Here is a 23,098-nt window from a genome sequence, read left to right as displayed (position 1 = left end):
TGCCTCTTCATCAGCTGCGAATTGGGGCAAACACTTTCCCGACCCTGACACTTGTTCAGAAAATTTTAAAGGAATACAGAAATACTCTGCAAATAACACCAAATGAGATCTGGAGAAAAAGTCAGCTGAAAATCCTTCACTGAGCTCACATATCATTCCTGCTCAACAAAGATGACCCCCAAGCGGGCCTGTGCCCCCTTTGTCACTCTCCGAGACCCTCGATTCTGGCTCTGCAGCTTCATCTCGACTTTCAGGGACCAAGTTACGTATATCCTTTATCTATGCGATCACCCTTCTTAGGATTCCAAAAGACCCGCTATTGCTTATCTTTGGCTACTGGGACAAACAATTACAGACGTGGTCCAACGACCCACCTTTTCGATACCAAACGTGGACCCTAACTTGCCTCCTTTTAGTGCGGAGAACCATCCTCTCCAATTGGATCTCACCCTCTGCCCCTACCATTGCTCAGCTAAAAATGGAACTCCTTTATTTGCTTCACAAAGACTATCTAAATATGGATTTCAACCATGACTCTTCCAAAGGAGGATTCAAAGTCAAATGGCGGCTTTTTGCAACCAAAAGTTTTGCCTACTTGGGATATAGACTTCCACAACAAGATCTTCACATACTACAGTGACCTCTCCTCAGACCCTAATGGAACTGGTGATACTTAAACTTTGTTGCATTACTCTCCTTACATCACCTTCCCCTTCCCCCATTGTCTCAGAAAGCTCCCACAAAATTTACTGTAGCCTCATAAGATCCATCCAACTTTAGACTTTTATATGTTTGGTGCTATAGGGCCTGGGCTAAGCTACGGCCCAATCCTTTGGGGCCTTCTTCCTCTTCCCTTCTCTCTTTATTTTCCTCTTCCTCTCTTCTTTACCCTTCCCCATCCCCCCTTATCTTTTCAATGCAAATTGCTATGCCTCCTTACACTTGTCGGTTATGATGTTCTTACTGCACAAATTACTCATGTTACACTGTTATTCTTTTGTACTGTTCATTTATATCTCAATAAATTCTACTTTAAAAAATATATATATATATTTTCCCAAAAGTTGCATCCACGTTGAGCCCAATCTTTCACCGAAAAGAAAGTGATCAGCCATTCATATGCACCTAAAGGGAAGTTTATGGTGCTAGATTCTAGTCCCTGGGTCTTTACATTGTACATCGTTTACCACGCTTCTAGAGTAGCTGCAATGATTGGGTGTGTGATTTGGTATAGATTAGGAGACATAGGGGGGCAAACATGAGTGCCCCAAGGTCTTTGTGCTTTAACAAGGAACTTTCCATGGACACCCATAGTTTATCTTCAGGTGCTTGTATCCAAAATTGTATTTGGTCAAGGAGTGTGGCTCTGTAATATGTTACCAAGTAAGGGAGGCCAATAGTTCCCCTGTTCCTATGGTTGGTAAGGATTTTAAGTTCTATCCTTGGCTTCTTGCTGGACCATACTAGATTCCGAAGTAGTGTATTGCATTTGGTGAAAAAAATAGTTGGTAATGGTATTGGTAGAGTTCTAAAAGCATAGAGCATTTTGGGGAGAGTTTGCATCTTGAAAGCTGCTGCCTTTCCTATCCTATCCAAGATAGTTGTGTTCTGCCTATATGCTTTATGTCCTTCTCAACTGTTTGAAGTAAAGGGGGGAAGTTGGCCTCTTACAGTGTTTTATTAGATGAGGTTAGTTGGATACCTAGATAGGAAATAGCTTTGGAATCCCAATTAAACTTGAATTGTTCTTTTTTTTTTTCAAAATAATTTTTTGTCCTGAAGAAGCCACGTGACGCGGAAGTGGCGTAACGCGTAGGGACATTCGGACCGGAAGTGACGCACATCGCGGAAGTGAGGACTGCGATCCCACTCCGACGCTATCCTGTTTGCGCTTTGTTTACTCAGCTAATGTGAGTGGTTTTAATTATATTTAATAAAAATACCCGTTATCCATACATACTTGCACTATTTTGAGTATTCTGCTTTGAGATCCATTGGGACCGTGGGGATTCTGGAGAGGGAGAGTGAGCCAAGTCACCCGCAGCAGTCCAGATATCTGACCCCAGTGGATCACGGTATAAAATTGGAGAGGAGCCCCCAGGATTACTGATAAGGCCTTTACCCTTAGTATTGAAGGTGAGCGGTTAGAGCACCTAGAGGGGATAAGGAGAAGCACACCACTATTGTCAGCACGGTGTCTGGTGAAGGAGTTGCACCCATGGATATATTTTTTCCACTTGAACACCTATTTTAATTATTAGGACTTTATTCACACCCAGACTGTTATATATTTTTTTGTGAAGCACTGAGGACACTTTGCTTTGTATATATATATGCACCTGAGCACTTTATTGCTCACTAGAGCATTATTAACACATTAAGTATTTTTTAAAGTATTGCACCAATATTTATTATGTTTACTATGAATATGGATTTATTTTGTATGATTTAGTTTCCTTTTATATTTATTGGGATAGGCACACACACCTGGTTAATATTTATTTATTTATACACTTCCCAGAAGCGCAGTACCCCCCACCTATTTATAATGCGCAGGAGCCACTGTTTGATGGAGGGGACTTGTATGGATTTCCAGAGAGCAGGGATACATTGTCTAGCCGCATTGACCATCAGTATCGTGAGGGATTTCGAGTATGTTCTGCTAGAGGTTGGAGAATGATGTAGAAGGTATTGAGCTGGCGTAAATGCCAGATCAGGCGTAGTCACCTGCCTGACAATTTGGTGCACCTCCTGCCAGAAGGAAGATATTCGTGGACAGGACCAAAAAATATGCAAGAGCGTACCATGCTCAGTCAAACATCTCCAACAAATCGGCGACACAGAGGGGAAGAGTTTGTGAAGTAAGGTCGGGGTACGATACCAACGAGCTACAAGTTTATAGCTGCTATCCTGTGTAGTCACATTGAGGGAACATTTATGGTTATTGGTGAAGATGTTTTCCCATTCCTCCGGCGAGAGCGTTATATCGAGCTCCGATTCCCAGAGTTTGCATCTTTTGAGTTTACGTTGGTCGGGCTCGTCCAATAAAAGGGAATGGATAGTAGAGATATGCTTACGGAGTGGACCTTCCTGTTGACAGAGGCAATCAAACGGCGTGGTAGATGGTAGGGAGGGATAGTTGCGGAGCAGAGAACGGAAAAACTGAGTTAACAGCAAGAAGGGCCATTGTGGTATGGGAGGCTTCCCCGACGTTTCCAAGATTGAAGAAGCAGAGAGAATCGAGTCATCACTCCACAGGCGATGGACTGGCATCTGGTCAAGAGACCAATTGGCGGCCAAGTACGAGCGGTGCTTACCCAGGGGGAAGTCAGGGTTCATTCTGACCGGGTCATTGGACCAGGAATCGTAGAAACATTCCGTTTTGCACACATCGTCCGGAAGACTCGGAGAGAAGGGCCAATGAGGAAGTGAAGCTGGAGTGCACTAGGTACATGGGATTCCTTTATCCATGGCAGTGAGGGAAGTTCCAAGGAGGTCAAACCTCTTTCAATGGTCACCCAATCTTTGTGGAGTGTGTGAACATTCCAGTCCACAATTCTGGTGAGGTGGCAAGCAGCATAGTAGAGATCAATATGAGGGAGACCGATTCCCCCTTTGTGTTTAGGCAAAGTAAGATGGGCATAAGAGATGCATGGCTGCTTATCATGCCACAGAAAGGCAGTACTAATATGCTTATGAAGTTTGAAAAAGGACGGGGGGATCGAAATAGGGATTGACTGCAGAACATAAAGTAAGCGTGGTAAGACGTTCATCTTTAGTATTGCTTCCCTGCCAAACCAAGAAAACATGAGTTTGGTCCAGGACTGCAGGTCTTTCGAAATTTTGGCAAGGAGTGGAGGAAAATTGCGGTCATATAGATGTTGAAGATTAGAGGGGATTTTTATTCCAAGGTAGGTAATGGAGTCCGAATTCCAAGTGAAGTGGAAATTAGCTTCACAGCGCAACACATCTTGAGGGGGTAGGGTAACGTTTAAGGCAAAGGACTTTGAAAATTGATTTTAAAGTTGGAGAGGGATGCGTAATCATTAAATACTTTCATAAGCATGGGGAGGGTCGTGGCAGGGTCAGATAAAAATAGTAGGAGGTCATCTGCGTAGGCTGCAATTTTATATGTGTTGTTAGCGAACGTGACCCCACGTATTGCGTCGTTATGGCAAATACAGTGTAAGAAGGGTTCCAGGGTCAGAACAAAAATCAGGGGCAATAGGGGACAACCCTGCCTGGTACCGTTGGAAATGTCGAAGGCGCTCGATAGGGTGTCGTTCACTCGGACCCGGGCCCTGGGTCGAGCATAGAGAGCTAAGATGAAGCTAAGGATGCGGGGGCCCAGACCCCATGCAGAGAGCGTAGCTTCCATGTATTCCCATGAGACTCTATCGAACGCCTTTTCTGCATCCAAGGAGAGCATGAACCCCTTCTGGTTGGTGACCGATAGGGCATGATGTAGGTTAAGCGCTTTAATGGTGTTATCCCTGGCCTCTCGGCCAGGGATAAATCCCACTTGATCGTTATGGATACCTTTGGAAAGAAGAGGGAGCAATCTGTTAGCCATTATCTTCGCAAAAAGCTTGACGTCCACATTGAGGAGCGAAATCGGCCTATAATTGGAAGGGGATGTGGGATCTTTCCCGTCTTTTGGGATCACCACAATATGGGCTTCAAGCATATGAGAAGAAAAGGGATTATCGCGAGATATGGAGTTGAAGGCCTTCAGAAAAGGGGCAGCCAGGAGAGTGGAAAAGGATTTGTTAATATGCCACCGACAATCCGTCAGGGCCGGGGCTTTTGTTCGGTTGCATATGTTTAAGAGCCTTTTCCCATTCCGATAGAGTGAGTTCGAGGGAACGGATACGCGACAAAAGATCGGAGACGAGGGACTCCCTCTGTTTCCGAACAGCTGCCACAAGTGCGATAAATGTACCCCTTATCACACATTTATGGGCTTCCTGTTGGATAAGAGTGGAAGTGTCGGGGGTGGCATTAGTGGCGAAGTAATCTTTTAGAGTAGAGTGGATAGAAGCCGATCTGATTTTGTCCATCAACAGGGAGGCATCCAAGCTCCAGACCTGGTCTTTAGAGCCGGAGAGTGGGAAAGATAGGGTCATGGCAACAGGTTTGTGGTCAGAAAGCGCGGATGACTCTATAGAAGCTGTAAGAAGAAAGGCCAAGGCTGATTGGGATAAAAAGAGGTAGTCGATTCGTGAGTACTTGCCGTGGAGTGGGGAGAAGAAAGTGAAATCTTTCTCACGTGCATGAAGCGTCCGCCATGAGTCGTGAAGTTGGAGGTCACGGAGGCACAATTTAATTTGTTGAAGAGCATGATACGGGAGGCAGGAGGAGCCAGAGGAAGTGTCAAGCAGTGGTTCCAGCGGGACATTAAAGTCCCCCCCAAAAATCAGGGTACCTACTTGGTAAGGAAGCAGTTCCTGTACTATGGACCTGAAAAGAGACCTGGGACTGGTTGGGGCTGTAGATGTTAGCCAGGGTTATCGGAATGTGTTTGAGGGAGCCCTGTAGAAACAGATAACGACCTTGTGCGTCTGCTAACGAGTCAGAGATGGTCAACGGTACAGATTTAGACACAGGAATGGAGACGCCTTTGGTCTTGGAGTCTGCCGAGGTGGCATGGTATGCTTGCGTGTAGTATTTGTTGGTGCAGCGGGGGATTCTATCGGAGCGAAAAGGAAGGGACCTAAGGTTAGGAAGGGGAGTTGTAGGAGTGTCCGATAGTGTCCCGAAGTACTTATATAACAACCCTATAGCGAGCATGCAGTCGATGGTCATAGGATGAAATGCAGAGGAAGGTAAGGAGTGTGGGCAATAAAATAGAAGAGGTGGACAAAGACATGATGGAGGCACAGAGAGGATCGATTCGGCCGTAAGCTCAAGTACAGTCACAGGCTGGGCGCCTCCAGTGTGGCAGAAGGACAAAATAGCCCTTCTATGGGAGGCTGGTGCAAGCCATATGGATCATGTTGAGGCTGGAAGATCATAAAAGTAACTAACAAGGAGGCGGCACCAAATGGACATGTCAAAGAGATAAACATTAACATTAACAATAGTGCAATGAGAGGTACACAGGGTGTCATGGTACTGGATCAATAATTCACCCAGTGTCTGTCCCAGAGTGGGCTGTAGCAGCAAGCCCAATCTGAGAGCAGAACACACAGTAAACATGGAACGCATGGAAAGCAAAATTACAATAAGCAGAGAAATGCAAAAACAGTCTCAAGCCATATAGCGGAGGAATGAATCCCATCATGCCCAGCACAACAGGCGTCAATGACCGGAGCTGCGGTGCGCCCCCGTGGCCAAAGGCCAGAGAGGACACTCAGGGCCACGGTGGCTGGGACCAAGGAGGCAGGCTTCCCAAGGATCCAGAGCAAAAAGACCAATGAACCGATGAGAAGGCGCGTCCATTAGTAGTCAAATATGGGATCATTCAGCATGCAGGGCATATAATAGTTGGTACCCAGCCCAGCCCCCCCAAAGGAGGGGGCGGAGCTGTGCCACAACCAGTGTCATCCCCGAACAGCAGTGCCCGTGAGAAAAAAAAAAGGGGGGGGGGGGTCATAGAATCCGACCAGTAGGTGCGCGTGAGGAGAGCAGCCCCGTGGCACGAACCGGCGACCAAAAGTCGCGGGAGCCCATCCCAGGGTGTTGACAGGGGTCCTCCCTCTCCACCGCAGCTAGCACTGGTTACAATAACAGTCAAATCAGACAAAGAAAATATAAAAGCACAGTGAGTGGCAGAAGAGATACAGTGGGCTATCAGAAGTAAGGGACATAAGGGAGCGAAAAGAGCAGAAAAAAGGGGAATAACAGGAGGGGGAAATAGTGGGGAACCCCAGTGAAGGGAAGGAAGGCGAGAGAAGAAGGCAGAAAAAAAAAGGGGAGGAGAAGAAAAGGTGGCACATGGGATATTAGTGACAATCATAGATATCTGTAACAAAGGCAACTATCATACCCACCTCAGAATATCATGTAAGCAAACAGTAAAAGGGCAAATTAGCAATGTAGGGATCCCTAGCCCAAGGCAGGGGGGGGGGGAAGAGGGGAGGGGAGAGAGCGACAGGTGAAGTAGCTAAGCTCCATGGGTAGTGTAAGTGTCGCTGTGGGACCGAAGCGGGCAGAGTTAAAGTCAGTAGAGTGCACTGGACCAAGCAGAGAGGGCACGAAGAGACAAGAGGAGGATATCGCTGGGGAGGGGTCCACAAACTGGGGAAGAGAAGCCAACTCCTGTAGGAAATGAGGGGGGGGGCACAAAAAACAGAGAAAAAACAAAAACAAAAAAGGACCCCGGTAAAAAAGCATCCAAGTCCACTTGCGGAGGAGAGAGAGGGAGAGCCACAGGGAGTAGTTCATCCAATGGGTCGGAGGAGGGGGGGGGGGGGCGAAGGGTTGCAATCCAGAAGCCCAGCAGAAAGTTCAATAGGGACGTGGACAACAGACAGTTCCGAAGGGCCAAGAAGAAACCAAGGGGGACAACACCGGAGATGGGATCAAAAACAATGTCCAACAGGTGAAGATCCTCAGAAAAATTGCGATATGGGGAGATCATGACAAAAACAAAAGAAACAAAAAAAGGGGGATGAAGTTCCAGTAACCAAGCAGCTGTGAGTAGTGCATCTCAGAGCGAAGGAAAGGCATCAGCAAGCAAAGGTAGCTATGGAATGTGCCGCGCTCTCCGGTGAGCCGGTGAAGCCGTCGGGCTGCCATTGCGGGGGGCTCCAGCTCCCCCTCCAGGGGGCGAAGAATGGGAGTAAGTGCGGCGTCGGCCAAGGACGAAGTTCTCCGCCATCTGGATACCTTCCATAGATGAAGATCTGTGAAGCGGGGAAATGCGAGGGTGGCACAGAAGTGATCCAGGTCCTCCGGGACTTGCAGGAGAGCAGAGCGGCCCTGCGAGGTGGCTGAAAGACCAAACGGGAACTTCCACCTGTACACTATAGCACGAGAGCAAAGTTCCTCTAAGAGAGGACGAAGCTTCCTCCTCCTCCTCTGGAGAGTAATGGAGGACAGATCCTGGAAAAGCTTGATGTCGGACCCCTGGAAGGAGATATGTTGTCGCATTCTGGCATTCCGCAAGACATCCTCTTTCAACTGGAAATTGTTGAGGCAGCATACCACATCCCTTGGAGGATCGTTCTCTCTCCCTCCACGACGAAGAGCTCTATGGATGCGTGCGAAGGCCACAGGGATATCAGGAGTCCTACCCAACAGGTCGTTGCAGATGCTGGATAGTGATGTCGCGAACCTAAAATTTGCCGTTCGCGAACGGCGAACGCGAAACTCTGTGAATGTTCGCGAATCGGGCGAACCGCCATAGACGTCAATAGGCAGGTGAATTTTAAAACCCACAGGGACTCTTTCTGGCCAAAATAGTAATGGAAAAGTTGTTTCAAGGGGACTAACACCTGGACTGTGGCATGCCGGAGGGGGATCCATGGCAAAACTCCCATGGAAAATTACGTAGTTGACGCAGTGTCTGGTTTTAATCCATAAAGGGCATAAATCACCTAACATTCCTAAATTGTTTGGAATAATGTGCTTTAAAACATCCAGTGTGTGTATACAATCAGGTATGATGTTGTATCGATCAGGTAGTGTAAGGGTTACGCCCGCTTCACAGTGACAGACCAAACTCTGACAGACCAAACTCCCCGTTTAACAACAGTCAGTCAGTCCATTTGCACAACCGCAAACTCCCCAATTGCACAAGGTTGGATACCAAGCTAGCCATGTCCCGTCCCTTGTCCTAACTGATGTCCTCCACCCAGCCACGTACAACACCAAGGGTCCCCGAAAGGTGACAACAACCCCCCTGGGACGCCTGCTGTGGTTGGTCTTCCACCTCCTTAAAGCCACCTTCCTCCTCTGACTTCTCTTCTTCAGACTCCTCTCTCTGCGTTGCCACAGGTCCAGCAATCGACAATGGCAAGGCTGCTTCTGGTGGTGATGGGGACCCCAACTCTTCCTCTTCATGCTCATCTACGGCCTGATTCAGCACTCTTCGCAGGGCACGCTCCAGAAAAAACGCATGTGGGATGAGGTCGAAGATGTTGCCTTGGGTTTGACTGACCACGTTTGTCACCTCCGCAAAAGGACGCATGAGCCTACAGCCATTGTGCATGAGCATTCAGTAACACGGCCAAAAAATACCCAGCTCCGCAGAGGCTGTCCTCTTTTTTTTTAATTAAAAAAATCTGTTCTTACCAGTTTAATCTCTGTTTTGTCCTCTATCAGGGGCCGGTGTATGGAATAGATGTTAGGAACCGGGAGATGGAAAAAGATGGTTGGTCTGTCCTCTTACTTCCAATTTGGGGCAGTGAGCGTGCGTCGTGCAATGTACTGTACCATCCTATATGAGTGGTGTTTTAAATAGTACTATTCTTATCAGTTTAATCCCTGTTACGTCCCCTATCAGGGGCCGGTGTATGGAATAGATTTTAGGAACCGGGAGATGGAAAAAGATGGTTGGTCTGTCCTCTTACTTCCAATTTGGGGCACTGCGCGTGCAATGTACTGTACCATCCTATATGAGTGGTGTTTTAAATAGTACTATTCTTATCAGTTTAATCCCTGTTACGTCCCCTATCAGGGGCCGGTGTATGGAATAGATTTTAGGAACCGGGAGATGGAAAAAGATGGTTGGTCTGTCCTCTTACTTCCAATTTGGGGCACTGCGCGTGCAATGTACTGTACCATCCTATATGAGTGGTGTGTTAAGTAGTACTATTCTTATCAGTTTAATTCCTGTTACGTCCCCTATCAGGGGACGCGTATCGAATAGATTTTAGACAACCGCACAGAACTGTCAATAGTTGACACACTCATGACATAAATTTTATTCCTCTATGCGTCAATCTTGCTGTAGTGATGACTGTGCTCATGCGCACGTTTGGGAGATTGCAGGCGATGGCGGTTTTTCAAAGCCTATGGTCATGCTGAGGTAGTTCAGTGACAATTAAGTGACCCAGAAAACAATGAATCTGCAGTGTGGGCCCATTGTTGGCCTAGTAGGCTTTAATGATCACCCAAGATGATCATAAAGAAAAAGAATGTTTTTTCTATGAAAAATTATCCAGCGGATCGCTTTTGGTCTGTTCACAATGAAGCAACGACCTTATCATCTGGGGTGTGCCAACACACTCCTAGAGGTGATCGCTTTATTGTGATACGCAAGCCCCTTCACCACAACAAGGTAACGATCACAAAGGGGAATTGACACATGTATGTGCCTTTTTTTTTGTGTTTTTTTTTTTTGCAGCCACAGTGTAGCACCAGAGGCCAGAAAAATTAGGCATGCACACATGCATTAAAAAGTATTGTTAGAGCCACTGCTGTAGCAGCGGCCAGAAAAATTGAGGTTTTCCAGGCAGAAAAGTTCACTAAAACATTGCGGCTTGAACCGTAGTTGGTGGCGGAGAAGTCACGTAAGTCATCCGGCATGCAGAGATTAAATACAGCAGCGTGTGGACCATTTTTAGCCCAAGGCATCTCATCAGGCCTTTTTTAGTCAAATGCATCCCCCACTGTCAGTCCCTTCGGAATCCATGCCTCATTCATCTTAATAAAGGTGAGGTAATCTAGACTTTTTTGACCTAAGCGACTTCTCTTCTCAGTGACAATACCTCCTGCTGCGCTGAAGGTCCTTTCTGACAGGACACTTGAAGCGGGGCAGGCCAGAAGTTCAATGGCAAATTGGGATATCTCAGGCCACAGGTCAAGCCTGCACACCCAGTAGTCAAGGGGTTCATCGCTCCTCAGAGTGTCGATATCTGCAGTTAAGGCAAGGTAGTCTGCTACCTGTCGGTCGAGTCGTTCTCTGAGGGTGGACCTCGAAGGGCTGTGGCGATGCGTAGGACTTAAAAAGCTCTGCATGTCCTCCATCAACAACACGTCTGTAAAGCGTCTTGTCCTTGCCGGCGTGGTTGTGGTAGGAGGAGGATTACTTTCACCTCTTCCCCTGTTAGATTCCCGTTGTGCTGTGACATCACCCTTATACGCTGTGTAAAGCATACTTTTTAACTTATTTTGTAGCTGATGCATCCTTTGCGACTGCCGGTAATTCGGTAACATATCAGACACTTTCTGCTTATACCGGGGGTCTAGTAGCGTGGTCACCCAGTACAGGTCGTTCTCCTTCAGCCTTTTTATACGAGGGTCCCTCAACAGGCATGACAGCATGAAAGACCCCATTTGCACAAGGTTGGATGCCGAGCTACTCATGTCCAATTCCTTGTCCTCACTGATGTCATTGAAGGTGTGTTCTTCCCCCCAGCCACGTACAACACCACGGGTACCAGATAGGTGACAACGAGCACCCTGGGATGCCTGCTGTGGTTGGTGTTCCTCCTCCTCAAAGCCACATTCCTCCTCTGACTCCTCTTCCTCAGACTCCTCTTCCAGCGTTGCCGCAGGTCCAGCAAGCGATGATAAGGCTGTTTCTGGTGGTGATGGTGACCACAACTCTTCCTCTTCCTCTTCACGCTCATCTACGGCCTGATCCAGCACTCTTCGCAGGGCACGCTCCAGGAAGAAAATGTATGGGATGATGTCGCTGATGGTGCCTTCGGTGCGACTGACTAGGTTTGTCACCTCCTCAAAAGGACGCATGAGCCTACAGGCATTGCGCATGAGCGTCCAGTAACATGGCAAAAAAATACCCAGCTCCTCAGAGGCTGTCCTAGCACCCCGGTCATACAAATACTCGTTGACCGCTTTTTCTTGTTGGAGCAGGCGGTCGAACATCAGGAGTGTTGAATTCCAATGTGTCGGGCTGTCGCAAATCAAGTGCCTCACTGGCATGTTGTTTCGCCGCTGAATATCTGAAAAGTGCGCCATGGCCGTGTAGGAACGCCTGAAATGGCCACACACCTTCCTGGCCTGCTTGAGGACGTCCTGTAAGCCCATTGTACTTATGCACAAAGCGTTGTACAATCAGATTAAACACATGTGCCATGCACGGCACATGTGTCAACTTGCCCAAATTCAATGCCGCCAACAAATTGCTTCCGTTGTCACACACCACTTTGCCGATCTCCAGTTGGTGCGGGGTCAGCCACTGATCCACCTGTGCGTTCAGGGTGGACAGTAGTGCTGGTCCGGTGGGACTCTCTGCTTTCAGGCAAGTCAACCCCAAGACAGCGTGACACTGTCGTATCTGGCATGTGGAATAGCCCCTGGGGAGCTGGAGGGTGCAGTTGGTGTGGAGCAAAACGCAACAGCAGAAGAGGACTCAGCCGAGGAGGTTAGCAAAGAGGATGGAGTAGGAGGAGTAGAGGAGGTGGCAGCAGGCCTGCCTGCAAGTCGTGGCGGTGTCACCAACTCCTCTGCAGAGCCACGCATTCCATGCTTGGCAGCCGCCAGCAGGTTTACCCAATGCGCAGTGTAAGTGATATACCTGCCCTGACCGTGCTTTGCAGACCAGCTATCAGTGGTCAGATGGACCCTTGCCCCAACACTGTGTGCCAGACATGACATGACTTCCTTTTCCACAATAGAGTACAGGTTGGGGATTGCCTTTTGTGAAAAAAAATTTCGGCCGGGTACCTTCTACTGCGGTGTCCCAATAGCGACAAATTATTTGAAGGCCTCAGACTTCACCAGCTTGTATGGTAAAAGCTGGCGGGCTAAGAGTTCCGACAAGCCAGCTGTCAGACGCTGGGCAAGGGGGTGACTCTGTGAGATTGGCTTCTTACGCTCAAACATTTCCTTGACAGACACCTGACTGTGGGCAGATGAGCAGGAACTGCTGAAGGTGAGAGGCGGAGTGGCGGCACTGGCGGGTTGTTGATAGGGGGCAAGGAGGACAGCAGTGGTTGATGTGGCTGAAGATGCTGGACCAGGAGGAGGATGGTGGCTTTGAGTTTGTGTGCTGCTTTTACTCATGTGTTGATCCCATAGGCGTTTGTGATGTGAGATCATGTGCCTTCGCAAAGCAGTTGTACCTAGGTGGGTGTTGGACTTCCCACGACTCAGTTTCTTTTGGAACAGGTTGCAAATGGCATCGCTGCTATCAGAGGCAGACACACAAAAAAATGCCACACTGCTGAGCTTTGCAATGACGGCATTCTGGTGGTGGCAACAGCTTGCGTTGATTGGCGTGCTGTCTGGCTGACCCCGGGTGCCGATACATGCCGTCTGACTGTGCCACTAGCTCCTTGCGATGACCTCCCCCTGCTTCCAACTCGTCTCCTCCTCCTCTCTGTCTCCCCATCTGAACTTTCCCCCTCTTCTTCTGCTCTTCGAGCGGGTACCCCGGTTGACATCCACGGACACATCGTCATCATCAGCCGCTTCACTTGACAACTCAGCAAAGGCAGCAGCAGGTACAACATCATCATCATCATCACAATGTACGTCCATGTGTATAATGCTGCCTGACTGAGACATATCCCCGTTATCTACATCCTCTGGCACTAATGGTTGCGCATCACTTATTTCTTCCAACTCATGTGTAAATAACTCCTCTGACAGATCAAGTGTATCGGCTGTGGTGCTAGTGTTGGTGGTGGTGCCGGCGGGTGGGCGAGTGGTAAATTGAGAGGTGCCCAAAGCTGAGCTGGAGGAGGATGATGCATTAAGGTTCCGAGCGGAAGCTGTAGAAGATTGGGTGTCCTGTGTAAGCCAGTCAACTATGTCCTCAGAATTTTTTGAGTTCAGGGTATGTGGCTTCTGAACACTGGGCATTATTCTAGGGCCCAAGGAAATCACAGCACCATGACCACGACGTCCCCTGCGGGGTGTCCTGCCTCTGCCTGTCATTTTTTTTTAGATTTGTGGTACTATGCGTGCAAGCTGCTGTGCCACCGTATATATCAGTGGTGGGCACTGCAGTGGGCACAGTACACTCTGTGGACCTGACAGTCACTGGCAGGCCAGGCAACTGCAATTATAAAAAAAATATATATTTTTAATTTGCAAGCTGCTGTGCCACCGTATATATCAGTGGTGGGCACTGCAGTGGGCACAGTACACTCTGTGGACCTGACAGTCACTGGCAGGCCAGGCAACTGCAATTATAAAAAAAATATATATTTTTAATTTGCAAGCTGCTGTGCCACCGTATATATCAGTGGTGGGCACTGCAGTGGGCACAGTACACTCTGTGGACCTGACAGTCACTGGCAGGCCAGGCAACTGCAATTATAAAAAAATATATATATTTTTAATTTGCAAGCTGCTGTGCCACCGTATATATCAGTGGTGGGCACTGCAGTGGGCACAGTACACTCTGTGGACCTGACAGTCACTGGCAGGCCAGGCAACTGCAATTATAAAAAATATATATATATGTTTAATTTGCAAGCTGCTGTGCCACCGTATATATCAGTGGTGGGCACTGCAGTGGGAACAGTACACTCTGTGGACCTGACAGTCACTGGCAGGCCAGGCAACTGCAATTATAAAAAAAAAATATATATATATATATATATATATATATATATATATATATTTTTAATTTGCAAGCTGCTGTGCCACCGTATATATCAGTGGTGGGCACTGCAGGCGGCACAGTACACTCTGTGGACCTGATAGTCACTGGCAGGCCAGGCAACTTCAATTATAAAAAAATATATATATTTTTAATTTGCAAGCTGCTGTGCCACCGTATATATCAGTGGTGGGCACTGCAGTGGGCACAGTACACTCTGTGGACCTGATAGTCACTGGCAGGCCAGTCAACTGCAATTCTAAAAAAATATATATATTTTTAATTTGCAAGCTGCTGTGCCACCGTATATATATCAGTGGTGGGCACTGCAGTGGCCACAGTACACTCTGTGGACCTGACACTCACTTCAATTATGACAGAGGAAAACAAAAATATTTTTTAAACTGCAAGGTACTGTGCCTGTGCCACCCGAAATGAGTGTGGTGTGCACACAGTACAGTCTGTGGTGGGTCTGAGGCCTCTCACACACAGCGGGCAGGCAACTGCACAATATATATATATATATATATATATATATATATACAGTATATATATATATATATATATATATATATATATATATATATAAAAATTACTCAAATACCAGCCCTAAAAAGGGCTTTTTGGGGTGCTGTCAGGATGCTGTCCTTACAGCAGGAGTGGACCGAGAACACTGACTAACAAGGCCGAGAACACTGACTAACAACTGTCCCTATTAACAGCAGCAGCACTCTCCCTGCTCTCACTAACACACTGCTTCAGAATGATCTAAGATGGATGCTTCCCTTACTTTTTTATAGGAGGTAGGAGGGTGTGGGAGGGAGGGTATGCTGATTGGCTGGAATGTGTCTGCCGACTGTGAGGTTCAGGGTCAAAGTTTGCCTCAATGATGAAGTATAGGGGGCGGACCGAACATCGCATATGTTCGCCCGCAGCGGCGGACGCGAACAAGCAATGTTCGCCGGGAACTGTCCGCCGGCGAACAGTTCGGTACATCTCTAATGGTGGATACGGCTTGCGGTAAGTTTTGGTGTTCCACACGCTCAGGGATTCCCCTGACTCTTAGATTCCTCCGGCGGCCCCTGTTGTCGAGATCCTCAACGTGTCTGTTGAGATCGCGGAGCAAGATAACATGGGATTCAGTGACTTGGTGAACATGACCCAGAGAAACTTCATGGTGGGCAGTAACCTGTTCAACCTCCTCCACTCTGGCCGCCATGGAATGGAAGTCACTGCGTAGTTCTGCTATTGCGGCCGCCTTAGCGGACTTGATGTCCGTAGCTTTGAGCTGCAGGTCAGCCATGGAGAGAGCAGGTGGTGGTCTCGGAGGGTCCGGAGCAGGTAAGGAGGCCCCCAGGCCGGATGAATGTCTGTTCAGGGATCGAGAACGCGAGCGGGTGTAACGCTCCTGCGTTTTATGTATGATGTGGATTTACAGCTGCAGAAATATTCCACTTCAGTAGTCATGTAGAGAAACGCTGAGACACCAATCCCAACTCCCAAAGACTCATCATGTGTGGATGATCTCAATTCAGCAAGTAAATACACACACTCAATAAGATGTTCCTAGAGTGACTTATGTATATAGTAACACAGTGGTGATAGGCTGAAGAGACAGGTTGGGTAGAGATGGTAGATGACAGACACTTGAAAGGAAATGTTCTTGAAAGTAAGATAGTAGCAGATGGGATGCAGATAGGTTAGCAATCATGTATGGTAGCAGATGATAGAGTAGCAGGTGAACATACAGGAGAGACCAACCCAGTGCAAGAGCAGATGGTAGTAGGCTCAAGAGCTAGCAATCTTATCTAATACAGATGTAATAATAGTCCTTAGTATGCAGAGCTAGATAGTGTAAGCTTTAGTATGAAGGTTATAGAGGTTTCCCCTGTGGGGTACTTATCACTAGTAGCAATGTAGCAGAGGAGAGGTTCGGCAAGAGCGGATGATCCGGTAGCAGGATACAGGGATCAGCGCAGCGTGGTTCCGACAGCGAGGTATGCTTGCAAGCATGAGAGCTTCAAGACAGGTTAGCATCAAGGCACAAAGCAGGTTGAACGAACACATGTGAGTGAGAGCTAGTGATTTAAATAGCTGTTCAGTCCGGCGCTCAGTCATGACAGCATCAGTCTTAAAGGTGTATGCGCACCTTACCAAAAGAGAATGCACTTAGGAAAAGAGTACATAGGGTACCCAAAGGTACCAGAACATTACAGTACCCCCCCCTTAAGGCCGGCTCCTGAAGGCCTCTGGAGCTGGTTTGTCTGGGTACTTCGCATGAAAATTGCGGATTAATCTAGGGGCATGTATGTCAGAGGTGTTTAGCCAGGTGTCGTCTTGGGGCCCATAGTTCTTCCATCGAACTAAGTACTGAAGTCTTCTTCTATGGATACGAGAATCCAGAATCTCTTTTATCTCATATTCTTCTCCACCTTCAACTTGTACAGGAGGAGGAGGTGGGATAGTAGGCCTTATTCCTTGGTCAGGAACATGGGGCTTCAGTAGCGACACATGGTAAATGGGATGTATTTTGAGGTCTATTGGCAATGTAAGCTGTACTGCAGCTTTTCCAATACGTTTCTTGATTGGGAAAGGTCCCAAGAACAGAGGTCCAAGCTTTTTGCTAGGGATTTTCAGTCTTAAATTTTTTGTTGAGAGCCAAAACGAGGTCCCCGATAGCATACTGAGGAGAAGGTCTTCTGCGAAGATCATAGTACTTCTTTTGTTGACTATGAGCGTGTGCAATGGTAGTATTAAGCAAACCCAGAGAGTCCTTTATTTGGGTAAGATAGTCTGAGGCCACTGGGTTATTTGAAGGAAGGATGCGTGGTGGAAGAATAGAGGGATGAAACCCATAGTTCTAGTAGAACGGACTCTGCTTGGTCGTACTGTGGGTTGCGTTGTTGTAGGCAAATTCTGCCAGAGGGAGAAGATCCACCCAATCATCCTGTTGGTAAGAAGTGTAACAACGTAAATATTGCTCGATGCATTGGTTGACTCTTTCAGTCTGTCCGTTGGTCTGCGGATGGTAAGGAGAAGTGAGCTTCCGCTCAATCCGTAGTATGTGACATAGTTCTTGCCAGAACTTGGAAATAAATTGTGGTCCACGGTCAGACAGAAGAGTTTTTGGGATACCATGTAACTTAAAGACATGTTTCATCAGGAGTTCTGCCGTTTGTTTGGACGAAGGTAGTCTGCGAATAGCAATGAAATGTGCCATTTTTGTCAGATGGTCCACTGACACTAAGATGGTATTAAATCCTTTGGAAGGAGGTAGTTCTACTATAAAGTCCAAGGACACAACTTCCCATGGAGTTTGGGGTATTGGTAGACTGCATAGTAGACCGGATGGTCTCGTAGTGTCAATTTGGACCTGGCACAGACATTGCATGAAGAGACAAATTTTTGTATAGATGTTTTCATGTCAGGCCACCAGAATTGCCTGGTAATCAGATTAAGAGTCTTTGTCATACCCATATGTCCTGCCATAGGCACATCATGCGATAATTCCAAGATCTTGGTGCGCATGGTAGGTGGTATGTAAAGTTTGTTGTTGTAGTAGAGGAAGCCTTCTGCATCAGTATTTAGTTGTGGTGGGGGTGAATCCAAACTTATACCATGCAAAACCTCTTCCTTCAAGGAACGGACAACTCCAATAATGCGTTTGTGAGGTATTATAGGAACGTAAGGGATTTCGAAGTAGTTTTCTTCAGTTAGTCGTGATAGTGCATCCGCCTTTTTGTTCTTATCTGCAGGTGTGTAGGTCACTAGGAAGTTAAACCTTAGAAAGAATAGTGACCATCGTACCTGTCGGTGAGAGAGAGTTTTGTTAGTCTGAAGATATTGAAGATTTTTATGGTCCGTGTATATAAGTATTGGTAATCGGGTGCCTTCGAGTAGATGTCGCCAATTTTCCAGAGCCAATTTTATAGCAAGCAGTTCCTTTTCACCCACGGGGTAATTTACCTCTGGACTGCTTAAGGATTTAGAAAAAAAGGTGACTGGATGAAGTGGTGAAGTGTGAGTTGGTCGTTGGGAGAGTATTGCTCCTACTGCCATGTTTGACGCATCTACTTCCAGAATGTATTGGAGGGATGGGTCTGGATGGCGTAGTATGGGAGCAGAAGTAAACCTTGTCTTTAACAGTTGAAAAGCTTTATTTGCTTCATCTGACCATTTGAATGGTCTTTTAATGCTAGTGAGCTGTGCGAGGGGTCTCACAATGGCAGAGAAGTTTCTGATGAACTTCCTGTAAAAATTCGAAAATCCAAGGAATCGCTGTAGCGCCTTGTGTGTGGTTGGTGTAGGCCAATCCTGAATGCAGGATATCTTACTCATGTCCATCTTGATTCCTGTTTTGGATATGATGTAGCCTAGAAACAGTACTTCTTCTTTATGAAACAAGCATTTTTTCAGTTTCACATAAAGGTTGTGTGCAAGCAATCTCGATAATACTAGTCTTACATGTTTTATGTGTTCAGACAGGGATCGTGAATATATAAGTATATCGTCCAGATATACCACAACACAGACATCTAGTAAGTCTCTGAAAATATCGTTTATAAATCGTTGAAAGGCTGCAGGGGCGTTGCATAGCCCGAATGGCATTATAAGATATTCGAACAATCCGTATCTGGTTCTGAATGCAGTCTTCCACTCGTGTCCATCACGGATTCGAATGAGATTGTATGCTCCTTTCAGGTCCAATTTTGAAAAATAGGTAGCTCCACGCACCTGCTCAATGAGCTCAGGGATAAGCGGTAGAGGATAGCGATCTTTTATTGTAATAGCATTCAATTGCCTATAGTCGATGATAGGCTCGAGACTTGAGTCCTTATTGCGGACAAAAAAGAGTCCTGCTGCTGTGGAAGAAGTGGAAGGTCTAATAAAACCTTTTTTCAAATTCTCATCCAAATAGTCTTTGAGATGGGAAAGTTCATCCTGCGAAAGAGGATAAACATGACCGAACGGCAATTTGCTATTTGGGAGTAGATCAATACTACAATCATAGTCTCGATGGGGAGGTAGTGCTTGAGCATTTTTCTCAAGAAAAACCTCAGAGAGATCCTGATAACATAGTGGTGCAATCTCATCTGTCACCACAGACAGGATCTTCCCGAAAGACGGGAGGTTACACGTACCCTCGCAATAGCAAGAGAGGAAGGCCAGGGTCCGTTCCTTCCAATCTATGGTTGGTTGATGTGTGTGTAACCAGGGAAGTCCCAAAACAATGGGAAAGTGGGGTGAAGGTATTAGATCGAAGGTAGTGGTCTCCATATGAGACCCATTAGTAGTGACTAGGAGTACCTGTGTCTGATCAGTGATCGGACCAGAGGATAAAGGAACACCGTTAATAAGACTCACTGAGACAGGTTTAGGTTTAGAAATAATAGGAACTTTATTTAAAGCAGCAAAACGTATGTCAATATAATTTCCACAAGATCCTGTGTCAATCATGGCCTTAGTAGTAATCCTGTTCTGGTCCCACTGTAATGTTAAGCAAACAAAAAGGTAAGGGTTAGTAATTGAAGTTGTCAATCCCCCTAGGAGGACATGTGAACACTCACCCTTCTTTTTGTAGACTAGGGGACAGACGTTTATCATGTAATCCGGGGATGCACAGTACAAGCAGAGATTACCAGATCGTCTTCTGGCTCTTTCCATAGTTGATAGAGGTGGGCGTATGGTTCCTACCTCCATAGGAATGGGGTCAACGGCCGAAATCCGATAAGAACTGGATAATGGCATTCCCATTTTCTCAGCCTTTCTTTCTCGTAGTCTTCTATCTATGGTGATACTGAGTTGTATCAATGCATCCAGGGTTTTTGGCAGATCCGCTCGGGCGAGCTCGTCTTTAACGGCCTCTGATAGGCCAAGCTTAAATTGGGTTTTCAGAGATGCATCATTCCATTCTGAATCAAGGGTCCATCTCTTGAATTCTGCGACAAAGTCTTCCACAGGTCTCCTACCTTGTTTCAAGGATCTTAATTGAAGATCGGCAGTACTCTGCCTATTGGGATCATCATATAGGCTAGTAAGTTCTGCTAGGAACAAGGCATAGGAGTTGAGAAGCTGATCGCTTTTCTCAAAAAGAGAGTCTGCCCAGGCCCGAGGATCGCCTGTTAGGTAAGAAATAATAGTACAAACCTTAATGTGATCAGTAAGGTAGGTACGGGGTTTTAGCAAGAAAAGTAACTCACATGCGTTTTTAAATTCGCGAAATTTTTTGCGATCGCCTGTAAATACCAAAGGAGGATTTATTTTGGGTTCAGGGGACTGAGCAGTGGTAAGTTGTGTCAGTCTAATTACCTGCTGCGACAGAGCCTGATTGTCTTCTTTTAATTCAGCAAGTGCGTGTATTAACGCAGTTACTTGCTGTTTTAATTGTGTCACCTGAGTGGTTATTTCTGCTGAATCCATTTGAGGCTCGTTCAATCTGTAACGCTCCTGCGTTTTATGTATGATGTGGATTTACAGCTGCAGAAATATTCCACTTCAGTAGTCATGTAGAGAAACGCTGAGACACCAATCCCAACTCCCAAAGACTCATCATGTGTGGATGATCTCAATTCAGCAAGTAAATACACACACTCAATAAGATGTTCCTAGAGTGACTTATGTATATAGTAACACAGTGGTGATAGGCTGAAGAGACAGGTTGGGTAGAGATGGTAGATGACAGACACTTGAAAGGAAATGTTCTTGAAAGTAAGATAGTAGCAGATGGGATGCAGATAGGTTAGCAATCATGTATGGTAGCAGATGATAGAGTAGCAGGTGAACATACAGGAGAGACCAACCCAGTGCAAGAGCAGATGGTAGTAGGCTCAAGAGCTAGCAATCTTAGATAATGCAGATGTAATAATAGTCCTTAGTATGCAGAGCTAGATAGTGTAAGCTTTAGTATGAAGGTTATAGAGGTTTCCCCTGTGGGGTACTTATCACTAGTAGCAATGTAGCAGAGGAGAGGTTCGGCAAGAGCGGATGATCCGGTAGCGGGATACAGGGATCAGTGCAGCGTGGTTCCGACAGCGAGGTATGCTTGCAAGCATGAGAGCTTCAAGACAGGTTAGCATCAAGGCACAAAGCAGGTTGAACGAACACATGTGAGTGAGAGCTGGTGATTTAAATAGCTGTTCAGTCCGGCGCTCAGTGATGACAGCATCAGTCTTAAAGGTGTATGCGCACCTTACCAAAAGAGAATGGTGGGGCGCATACACTTAGGAAAAGAGTAATTAGGGTACCCAAAGGTACCAGAACATTACAGCGGGTGGATGGAGAAGGCAAGGGGGATGGAGTAGGCCGCTGCATCTTGAAGATATCAGGAATGTGTCTCCGGTTCCCGCGGGTGCTTCTGGAAGAGCTAGCCATGTTGTAGGGAGAAAATGAGATGAATAGGGCTGCAGAAATTGAAAAGTCTGACCTCATACTGCAGGAGCTCAGAGTTAAGCGGCCATCACAGATCGGGACCAAGCCACGCCCCCCTTGAATTGTTCTTTTAACCGATTAGTGAAGGCTCAAGGTGCCAGAGCCAATCGCCACAAGTAGAAAAAAGGGGGAGAAGGAAGGTGAGAAAGAAAAAAAAAAAAAAGAAAAATGGGAGAAAGAAAAAAGGGAGAGAAGAGGGAAAGGTGGGAAAGTAGGGAGGGAAAAAGAGGGAGAAAAAAGGAGAAAAAATAAAGAAGAAAAAAAGAAAAAAGAAGAAAAGGGAGGGTCAGGAGAAAAAAGAAACGGAGCAAGAGGAAAAGGTGAGGACAAAAAAGAAAAGAGAGAAGAGGGCTGGTGGGATTTAAATGGTACCGTAACACAAACTTACAAAAATTCAATATAAAATGTAAAATGTATTTATTAACCCTCCTCTTGTGTTAGGGTCAAAACTGACCCGTTTTCAGGTTTTGAATGTCTATAAGTATCACATAAATTTGTTTATTGCATCAAGATTTTTTTACTTTGTCAGGAACCTCTATTTAAACAATGACTAAAATAATAGACGGTGGAGGTGAAGTAGACATTGCATATCTAGATTTTAGTAAGGCTTTTGACACTGTCCCACATAGAAGACTTATCAATAAACTGCAGTCATTGAGCATGGACTCCCATATTGTGGAGTGGATTAGGCAGTGGCTGAGTGACAGACAACAGAGGGTTGTAGTCAATGGAGAACATTCAGAACAAGCTCAGGTTCCCAGTGGGGTACCTCAGGGATCTGTACTGGGACCAATTTTGTTTAATATCTTCATAAGTGATATTACAAAAGGCCTCTATGGTAAGGTTTGTCTTTTTGCTGATGACACAAAGATATGTAACAGGGTTGATGTTCCTGGAGGTAAACGCCAAATGGAAAAGGATTTAGGAAAACTAGAAGAATGGTCAGAACTCTGGCAACTGAAATTTAATGTGGATAAGTGCAAGATAATGCACCTGGGGCGTAAAAACCCAAGGGCAGAATATAGAATATTTGACACAGTCCTGACCTCAGTATCTGAGGAAAGGGATTTAGGAGTAATTATTTCAGAAGACTTAAAGGTGGGAAGACAATGTAATAGAGCAGCACAAAATGCCAGCAGAATGCTTGGATGTATAGGGAGAGGTATAAGCAAAAGAAAGAGAGAAGTGCTTATGCCGCTGTACAGAACA

This window comes from Pelophylax lessonae (assembly GCF_965119305.1).
Source record: "Pelophylax lessonae genome assembly, chromosome: 6".
In the NCBI taxonomy this organism is placed as follows: Eukaryota; Metazoa; Chordata; class Amphibia; order Anura; family Ranidae; genus Pelophylax; species Pelophylax lessonae.
This window is presented reverse-complemented; position numbering follows the sequence as displayed.